This window comes from Pithys albifrons, chromosome 8 (genome assembly GCF_047495875.1).
Source record: "Pithys albifrons albifrons isolate INPA30051 chromosome 8, PitAlb_v1, whole genome shotgun sequence".
Classification (NCBI taxonomy): Eukaryota; Metazoa; Chordata; class Aves; order Passeriformes; family Thamnophilidae; genus Pithys; species Pithys albifrons.
In genome coordinates, this window is record NC_092465.1 from 22,469,264 (window position 1) to 22,479,991 (window position 10,728).

The following is a 10,728-nucleotide window of genomic DNA, read 5'->3' on the forward strand; positions in this document are numbered from 1 at the left end:
AAATACCTCCATCTCAAAAGGCTATGGGAATACCCGGCTGTTCACACAGCTAGAAAAACAAAAGGACCTGGCCTTCTCATGCCTTGGGTATGCAAGTTCCCATAACATGCTTGGGAACTGTCAATCAGGATAACCCAAAGGTACAGGTTGAGTTTGAAAGTCGAGGCAGTGGTATGATACTGGAGCTCAAAACAGCTTGGCAACAGGTCTCCCTCATTAGCAAAGTTTGTCACATGACTGAACTTGGAATCATCTGTCTGCATCCCACTCTACATGTATTTTGTTTCTTTTTTCCTCTCCCACTAGCAAAAGGCCAAGTACCCAGCAGAGAACAGAAAAATTAAAGTATATGGCTAATGGCTCCGAGTGCATTACCTGTGCACAACAGAAACTCCCAACTGTGTAGTTTGAAGCAAGTGCTGCTAACAGAGCAGAAATACCTTGCAGTCCAACTTCTAGACTATTCAGCAAAACTGGCTGGCTCTCTTGAGAGGCTGTACCACAGCAGTGACCTAAGAGAACAGCACAGAAGGAAACAGCAAGGACCTCTGAAAACTCTCCTGCTTGGCCTGATAAATTACAGCTGCCCCAGAGTGAGGGAGAGACTAAAAGCATGGGCCCCTTGGGGTAGGACAGATTAGTCACAGGCATTTTGGTAGAGCCCAACAGTTCCAGCTGGTCTGTGGGCCAAGTCCCAGCAGACCCAGCACAGTTCCTTACAGAGGATGAATTGCAGTTGATACTCCCCAGCTCTCATCAGCAATGCCTCAAAGCATCCCCACACACTGCAGGAGTCTAAAGGTGTTTCTTCACCTGCTTCCCTGTCACTACATGGTACCAGCAGGGGCTTGGCTGCACCAGCTGTGAGACAGGCTGTAATGGCTACCTGAAGTTTCACGATGTTGCTAGATGGGATTTAAGTAAACTTTGTGACATTTAACTTTGGGCTTTTTGGTGTTAAATAAGACAAGGACTGCTCTCTCAACTGCTAATGCCAAAGCCAGCACCTCACATCACTTTAGGAAATTTTGGTTTTGAAGACCCTTGATTGTCCATGAGGTTATTTCCCTGAAGAACTATTTAAAAATTCCCTCATGTTATACTTGCCCTATACCAGGCAGTATTCCTTAGTGACAGAGTCTGAGATCCTGAACCAATGCACATTACAGTGATACCAGAGGTCACATGCTCCATTGAGAAATGAAGAAACCTGGACATGCCAGAGTGAAATACAGAAATTGAGAGTGCAATTTGCAACAATGTCACTGGAAAAAACTGAAAGTTTATACATCAAACATGCCTGCAGACAATCTGCATCTTTTCCTTCCCAACACAATCACATCAGAGTGACCCAGGAAATCTTTAAAAGAAAGATGTCATGGGCACTGGAGCTTTAGAGCAGAAAAATGAGTGATCCTGCCTTCAGGATGCTGATTTCCAAAAATAACCAGCAGGGTCTACCAGGGAACAGAGGGATCGCCTCCAGAAGCCTAACAGAAAATAGCCAAGGGGAAAGCCCTGGGAAATGCTGTCCTGACCTTATCTGGAGCAATCCTACTCCACTGGTCTCATCTCAGCAGCCTTACATCAAGGGCAGGACTGGAGCTGGGGTGGCACCTACCAGACATTTTGCTAGTCCAGAGTGATTTCTTTTGGTCTATCTCTGTTCTCACTTCCTAGGGCATAAAGCCTCAATGTGAAATAGCAGTGAGACATCTCTTTATCTCTATATAAAGAGAAGAAAATGAAAACACACTTTTTAAATATACTTTCCCTTCTTGGAGGTCTTTTGATTCTGTTTTTATTTGATTCTATCCATCTCTCATAGTGGATGGCCTGGAGCAAAGGCCTTGGAATGTGTAAATGCTGTTGTATTCTATATCATGTGCGGTAATTACCATGGTTTCCTTAATGCCTCCTCAGTCTTCACCATTAGTGAGAGCACAGTGAACAAATTTCTGAGAAAAAAAAAGCTTTCAGTCTAAACAAAAAAGAGAAGTCATATACCACTTTTACTATAAACGACTATTCTTCCTTACAATTATTCTTCCTAAGAGGAAACTTTCTTGGGGAACTTCTAAAGTAACACAAACCAGAAGACAACAATGACAATTCTTTCCCTTGGAAGCACAAAATCCCTCAGTGTTCTCATTTAAGTACTGCATATGCTGACATCCAACTGGGTTTTACCCTGCAATTCACTCACATTATCAGGGATGTTCTGCTGAAAAACAGGCACATTTTAGATGAATAAAGAGTGAACTGTCCAGTCATCTCAAGCTGTTTTTCAGTTATGGAACACTTCATTTTCTAGTTCCCTATAGCAGCTCAAGTTAATTTGTCTTCATCTTGACACCAGTCAGCATGCACACTTTTTTAAGGATGCACAAATAAAAACTGAAAAAGCTATAATAAAATTTAGAGACACTGATCCTGTGGAGAGCTGCTATGAAAAAGATAACCAATAAATGAGGAAATAAAATATTGCTCTAGTTCCACCTAAGGGTACAAGTAAGTATTAGTATGCAGCAATTCCTCAGAGTAAGCTGGTTCACTCTGAAAAGCATCATTGTTTTTAGTTTTAATTTCAAATGAGATAAGAATATGAACTATGCATTTACACCCAAGGCACACTAATCAATTCAATTGAGAATAATCTATTGAAAGTAAATTGGGCCATGAAATATTTTTTTCTGTCTCTTCCTAAGCCACATATTAAGATCAAATGCAGAACTTCTATTTGAAAGTATAGGAGGAAGTTCCAAGGGAGAAGGATTTCTTTATTGTTTGCTTCTGCCTACTATTAAGAAAAAGTTTGGGGGCAGTCTGCTGCCATTTGAGAGTTTCAGGTTCCAAGATGCCTTCAGAACTATTAACAGGAAAAGCTGTACTTTTAAGGATTATCTTTTTCTCTGTTTCAAAATAGTATTAGCCTGGAGTGGTTTAAAACTGCAGCTTGGAGACAGAAATTATGATATACTGGTAGGTGTTGCCTTTGTGGCCTCAGGTGAATGGCATTCTCCCTAAAACTGAAATGGTCATACTTGCATACCTTCCTTACCACCACATTGCTATAATTTGATTTTTCATTTCATCTCACTGGAATAGAAAATGCATTCTACTGTGCATTGCTCAAATGCATTCCCTTTCTCAGTGGTCTTAAAACCAAAGACAAGACATATGACCATATGAAAAACACAAAGGAGCACCTGACCAAACAGAAATACATTAAAGAGACCATTACATTGAGTCATGCAAACTCAGTAATGGTGAGCAAGTGGTTTCTTTACTTTCAATATATACAACACAGCACCTTTTATAGTTTACATTTAATATTTCCTTTAGAAACTGTTTTCAGTAGCTTCAAATGTGAAAGAAAGAGTGAAAATTCTGTTTTGCATTTCCATGCCAGAAAAACACTTCAGGAAATATGTTACACAAAGTAGGTCAGTCAATGTTGCGTAAATCAGGACATGAGAGCAGTGATTGATGTGATGGTCATAGGAGGACTGATGAGTTGGGGTAAATTGAAGAGAGGAAAGTAGACCTTGGTACTGCATGGCTGATGCTGTCCTGGTTTGCCATACTACAAATCAAAGTGATCCAAAAAAGCATTACCAAAGTAAGTACCTTTGAATTAATAGCTGAGGAACCTTTCCTTGGGTAGAAAGTGAGCGGAAGAATAAGCAATCTTTCCTTTTCTTCCCCACCAAATGCTTTTTGTTCTCCATATCTTTCTGTTGAACAGCTAACGGGTTGATGCTACTTACACAGTTTAGACTACTCAAAAAGTTTAAACTACTCAAAAAGGAAGGTTTCTGATTAATCCCACATTTACAGCTCTAGAGTGCTACTTGAACTGGAGCTGCAAGCTGCCTCCAAGCACCTAGAGCTTTCCTCAGGGACCAGGGCAATTTGAGGGCAGCTAAAAGCCCCACCATTTTCAGAGCCTTACAGTGAGGTGAGCTAATGAGGTACTGTCTCTTGTTCCCAGCAGAAATAGCAGAGACACCACTAACATAATTGAATACAGCAGCTCCCACTTAACTGTTTATATCATTGCTCTAAAAATGGAGGGGTGGAAGGGAGAAAGGGCAGGGAGGAAAGGGGAAAAGAAACAAAGGAAGAAAGAGAAAAAAAAATGTTGGGGGAAAAAATGGAAGCTGAGGCAGACTTCTCTTTCAGTTCAAAAGAGGTCGGAGCACAGCTTAGAGCCACTGGGTGCATGGACTGGTCTAGAGGGACACTATCTGCTGAAACTCATTTTACTTTCTTAATTCTCAAGAACAAGTACTTTAAGGATCATATTTTGCACATTTGATAACGCTGCACTCACCCTTTCATTGTCTCTCTTGCCTATGGGGATCTTTAAACCAGCAAATGAGGAGACAGGATGAAAAAAATAGCCATAAAATAAAACCAGAGAAGCAGGGTCTGGATTAGAAAATTCATTACATAGTCTATAATTTAGAAGTCAGAATCACAGGAGATTAAGTTCTCTATACCCTCAGGTTCAGTAGGAAGAAACTCACACTGCTAACCAAATCTTCTGGTATGTTGAGCCAGCACCATAAACCTGGGGACAGAGGCTGGAGCTGCCAGCCTTGGGCTGCCCCTGTCAGCACACTCACATGTGCACTGTGGGTGTTTCCCTTCCCAAGAAATTCCAAGTTCTTGGCTCTACACATGTTCCCAATGTAAAGAGGCCATTTCTAATGCTTAAAAGAGACTGTTATATTCAGCCATATCACTGAGCATGGCTAATTTGGGATATATTTGTTAGCACTCACACTTGTCTTGCTTCCACTGCAGCTGGGCATAGCACCCATACCTGTCTTCCAAGCAAAGCTGCCTAGACAAATTAGTTTTATGTAGCTGGCATGCTCAGCTGTTACAGGGCATTATTCTGACACACAGCTCTCTTCACAGAGCAGCTATGCATGTGTATAATTGGACAACAGGCTGTGGCAACAATAAAATAACACATTATCTTATCTAGTTGCTATGACTTAAAGGATTTCCCAACTTCCCTTGCCTGCTGATGCCCTCTTAGCATTTAGGGACTTGTGTCAAGGGAGCTACAAAAGTGATCTGTTACTGTGGAGAATAAGCAATGGATAGCTCTGCTGAGTGATGCAAGGCTTCACGGACTTTTAGTTATGTTATGCAACTCCATAGTTCCACAGCTGCTAATAATTAGCAGATGACCCCGCATTATAAAAAAAAAAGGAGAATCCTACTCTATCACTTAAAAAACAAGCTACCAACACAAGAGCAATGATTTTTTTTCATCTGACAGGATTTTCTTTTTCTTCTCTCAACAGAATTCAAGCAAACACAGCATAACAAATTCAGCATAACTTATTACTGAAGATCTGAATGGTGCCTTGTTCATAGCATTTGGACTTGAAACACAGACACAGTTAACTAACAGCTTAACTCCTTCCGTGATACTCTACAAAATGCTGATCTGTGTTGTTCTCAGCTTCAGATTTTTAAAAGTTTTCAAGTGATTTTTTCTTTTTTAAACCAAGAGAGATTCAAACTTAGATTCAGTGTACAACTTTCTCTGCTCTTTTCCTCTCTTAAAAAATAAGAGATTAATTTTGCAAATAACTGGGAATAACATCACTTTCTAAAAATTTCCTTTACAGCTCTTGTTTTTATTTCACCAAATTCTTTTCCAGATCTGAATTTCTAGGTTTCCAAAAATAAGAAAAAAAATCAATGCACTAAATTGTTCTTTTCTAGTAAAGCTGCCTGTGAATATGACAGAAAAAGCAAGAAAAGAAAAAAAGAATATGATATATCAGCAGGTAAGAGTAGTCTCTGTGGCAAAGTGATCTGAAAATCGTTGAGTAGGGAAAGGAGATAGTTTTGTGTTTAAAGACAAAATCTCTTAGCTTCTAAGCCACTAGTCTGCCAGTCAGGAGATTTATGATCCTCTCCCAGCACTATTACTGACCTGCTGCTATGAGACTTAGGGAAAACTACTTTCTTATACTATGCTTCTCTATGTACTCCAATTTTTGAAGTCTTTATTCAGGCTTCTCAAGGCCATTTTCAGATGTTTTGAGACCACTTTTATTCCCACATGTTCTGGGAACAGACAAAAGCAGCCATGCTTTTCTGGTGATGCAAAAACATAGCATACAGCTAACTGGAACAAACTGCTAGATCTCATCTAGTTTACAGCAAGGCTAACCTGGCTTAAAGTAGATTGCTCAACCCTTATCCAGACCAGTTTTCAGACCATCTCCAACAACAGACTCCACAATCTCTCTGGACAACAAGTCGCAGTCATTAGCCACCCTCACTACCAAGGACTTTACTGGCAATTTTTGTAGGAAGCAGGACAATATGCTGAGGAATGCAATTTCTTCTTAGAGCTCAATTTTGGTCCTGTTAAGTCAGGGTCCAGGAAAATACAGAGAAGCCTGTTCCATATTACCTGCTCTTCATGTAAGAGGATTTCAGCACTCAAGCACAGCGCTCACCCAAAACATTAAAGAGAGGGAGGATGAGGGAATCACCCCACTTCCTGAAGTTATCACAAGAGAAACATGCACAAGCTGTTTCAGGCTTACCGAACTGCCAAGAGCATTTATTTAACCTCTCTATTACTTCCCGTTAAAGAATATCCTGTAGTTTCTTCAGCATGAGTTATATACTCCAGTTTAGCTCAAGTGAGAAAGTGCTCTCTCACCAAAGCATGCACTGGTGGGTGGGAGAGCAGGAGCTTCACACACATACACACTGAGGAGATTAAAGATGAGGGGTGCCACACAAACAGATTAAATTTTAGAAACTTTTGCTTCTGCTACATTAGTAGTTTAAGGAGTTACAAAACTATACATTTTAACTCCAGGGTACTTGTGTGCAATTAGATCGAAAAGAACACTAATGAGGTTACGGCCAAGTTAAGTGTTACAAAACAGACTTTCAACTACTCCTTGTGTTTCTCATCTATCTCCTTCCAGGAATTAGGAAAAACTTTCTATTCTGAACTCCTTTCATCTCTCAGATTTAGACGAAACTGCTCCCCCGCCACTTGTGTCTCCAGCCTTAGAAACGCTCTTGACTGATCTTTGTGAACTGTGTTGGATGAGGCCCAAGGACAGCTGCTCTTGCAGACTTGCCTGCTTGCAAGGCTGAAGAGTGACTCCAGTATCTTTCAGGGCCTTGATGTTCAGGGTTACTTCCACTGAAAAAAAAATAATCTTTTCACTATTCAAATTTCACTCTCGGCTCAGCAGCAGTGACACAGTCCTCACAGAGAGTACTAACATAGTAAACACTTCATTACTTTCTTCTTCCTGCTCTTCAGATAGCCAGACACATGCACACGTGTAGCTGGTGCTATGTGACAGCACTACACTATCATAGTGGACACCACAAGCACACAAAACACTTTAAATGAAGCCTTCTACTAAAGCATGATTCTAGACATCTTTATTAAATTTTGTTTTTAATAATGCCTTTTCTGGGCTATTTGCCAACTAGCAGTTCAGCAGTTATTTTTCAATAGCAGATTTTCACATATATCTTTGAAGTAAGGAGCTAAACAAGTAGGTGTTAACTGCACACAGGACAGGCAGCTGCTTTGATGATTTGTGGCTACTTCCAGTATCCTCTTTGGTACTACCAAAGTCCCTTTTATTATCCCAGACCTTAACTATCTCCCCATATAAAGACTGGTCTCCCCAGCCCTACTCAAATATAGCTAGCACCAACAATTTTGAACCAAGACAGTCAACAGTCCCATTTTATAAGGGGTCACATAGACCAAGTGTTAGAGTACACCACAAGAAGAAAAGGAGAAAATGTTCACACTGGAGCCAAGAATAGAGAAATCAGTAGAAAGAACATACGAGCATTTAATAATACTTCATTGTTGTGAAGAAGCCACAATTAACATGTTTACCTTGACAAAAGCATAAACTTTAAAGAAATCCTCCCCTCTGTTGCATCAATATTTCTTATACTTTCTATACATAAGTCCATTAACCAGATAGAGATTCAATGCAGTTAGAAGCACAGAACATTCCTCAAGGCTGCTGCACAAAGTCGCTTTACTAAATTGTACATGTACACTAAAACCAATATACATGCCTCCAAAGGAAGCCTATGTATTCCTGTCCTCATGTCACAATTGTCAGACAACACCAACATACACCCTTTTCTCCCTCCAAAGCAGCTTGGTGCTTATACAAACAGGGCAGAAAGCTAAATAGCTTTTAGAACTTTATGTGCTGCAGGTGATAGAGAGCAATACTACAGCATGCTCCCTTCACAAGTGCATTAGCATTGCTTGTCCTCCTCAGGGGCCTTTTCAGGGTCTGGAGGTCATCAGATGTAATAATCATACCTGTTGTCACAGGTGGGAAATTGCTCCTTCTATAACCAATAGATTGGTTTAGATGCACACTTTCAGTTCTGACTGTGCTACACAGGTAAGAGCACTGAAGCCTTGCTGCAGCTTTTTGTGATAATTCTGGGGTTTTCTTAAGAAAAAAAAAAAGAGAATAAAAAAAGAGAAAGGTTTAGTAGTCTTGTAGCAATGTAGTCCCCAAATACAGTCCCTTGCTACCTGATGCCATTCAGGGAGTAAACTAATGCTGGAGAAAGTTAAACATGTAATCTCAGTAGAAATAACAAGGCAGAAACACTAGTTAGGACTCAGCTAGAGAACTTCAACTGTTTAAATTCCCATTAGTTGGGGTGAGGGATCTCAAAACAGGAGGCAAGGAAGAGTCAGCACAGGGGTGAGAGGGGAATTCTATACAGGCAGAGCAGTAGCTGCTCTCTTTTTACCCAGATTTCTAAACTTTTCAGCAATTCAGTTTACAGCACAACCCCACAACTAACTGGGAGAGGCTGAAGCAGCTGCAGCACAGTGGAAGGAAGGGGTCAGCAGCAGTAAGACCTAAGAGAAGGGTGGGAGGGACAGGAGCAGAGGCAGGAATCCCTAAGCTGCCCAGCGTAAGTACAGCCTCCAGGGCACAGTCCTCTGCCCCAAAAAGCTCACACTCCAGTGCAGGCCAGTCAGAGGAACTGGCATGCCTCTTGCCTCACATTCCTTGGAAACTTGCCTTAAAACCAACTATGGAAATAATCATTTCATGTACATCACAGAGAACTACACATTTGACAGGCAGATGCTAAGGGCAACATCCTGCTCAGCTTGAGGTCAGAGGATGCTGAAGAGCCTAGAAGGGTGAGGCAGAAAGACACACATAATACTTGTGCAACAAAATGCAGTGCTTTCTGGAGGAACAATAACAGGGCACAATCTCAGTTTTAGGCTATTTGCTCTCGCCCTAGCTAAACAGATCTTTAAATAACATTTGTGCACATATAAAAAGCTTTTCCTTTCTGTTTCTAGCTTTCCCCTACTCCCCGCCCACCCCGCCCTCCTTCCCGACTCTCTCATACTCTCTTGCTGAATCTCCCTTTCTGAGTCTGTCGTCCTCTCACGTGCTCCTGCTGCACATGGGGCAGAAGTGCTCTGGAACAGCTGTATTTCCTCCTGGTATGCTCCTTCCCCTCACAGCAGGGGGGAAAGTACATGCCAGCTCAGCTTGCCTCGTGCTTCACAGCACTTGAAAAGGTACACTGCCAGAACAGGTCCCTCCAGGGCAGCACTCCCATCCCTCTTGCCTTCACTGAAGGCAAGGATCCAAAGCAGGGCACACTGTGAGTAACATACAGAGGCAAAATAGAATCTGTGAGGACCTCTTCTTTTCCAGATGGCCTCTTGGGTCTCTGCACTGTCCTCCCAAACTGGGCTTGGGAGAGCTAATAGACAGATGAAACAGAGGGAAAAGTAGAAACACAGAGTTAAAAAGGGTGTGAACAAGGAGCAAGCCACACTGCCCACTCTCTGGAGGTCAAGACAACTCAGAACAGCTGCTTATAACAGCTGTGTCTTCGAGAAGGCACTTCAAGAGTAAAGAACAATTTAGAAGGATCTCATGGTGGGTTCCTGGACAAGCACACCTTAGTGCCAGATACAAGTGCTGTATCACTTCTGTTTTAAAGAAAGGGCTCAAACAGGATTCATGGTAGCTGCTGAGGAGCACCTATTCTGCAAGAACATATAGTCCTGCTCTGCAGGAGGTGTTCATTAGAAGATGAAACACAGCCCTTTGAGTAACAGAAGCAAATAAAGAGGGAGACAAGCTAAAACTCGAGGAATGTTTACCTGAGGTTCACAAAATAGATTCTTTCCAAAAAGGCCCCAAGACCCAGCTCAGAGGGCAGAGACCTGCTTTGTTTACCACACCAAAAAGCCTAAATACAAGGTCCACCTCAGCATTTGGTGCAGATGCAAGCACTTGAGCGAGGAAGGCTGCAACACAAACACCTGTGTGAGTGTGTGACCAAACACAACGATGCCCTGCGTGGGTGACACACTGTGGGCAGCAGTGTGTGTCGCGGCTCCAGCGTGTGCCACAGTCCCTGTGTGGCTCTCCCCTCCCTGCCGTGTCGGCCGGGATTCCACAGCCGTGGCTGTACCACTGCAGGAATGGACGAGGGTGCCAGGAGCCACCTCCCCGCCGGCGCGGGTAGGGACACGGTACGAGCTGCCCGGCGGGGCCGGGGCTGCCCCCCCCGCCCCCCGGGCACGCGCCCAAGCCCGGGGCGGCATCCCCGCCTGCCAGCACAGCTTCGGGGGGCAGAAAGAACGCGTCCAGCCCAAGACAGAGCAGTCTGGAAGAAAAGAGA

At 42.5% G+C, this 10,728-nt stretch overlaps 1 protein-coding gene across 3 annotated transcripts in view; it reads right to left on the reverse strand.

The window, feature by feature from the left end:
- WIPF1 (WAS/WASL interacting protein family member 1) overlaps positions 1–10,728 on the reverse strand; it is a 55,847-nt gene that overhangs the window by 44,777 nt on the left and 342 nt on the right. The window contains exon 2 of one of the 3 annotated variants that reach the window (XM_071561669.1): positions 8,369–8,504. The exons of the other annotated variants lie outside the window; for them this stretch is intronic. The gene's annotated coding sequence lies outside the window, so the exon portion shown is untranslated. The remainder of the gene's footprint in view (positions 1–8,368; positions 8,505–10,728) is intronic. 3 annotated transcript variants of the gene reach the window in all.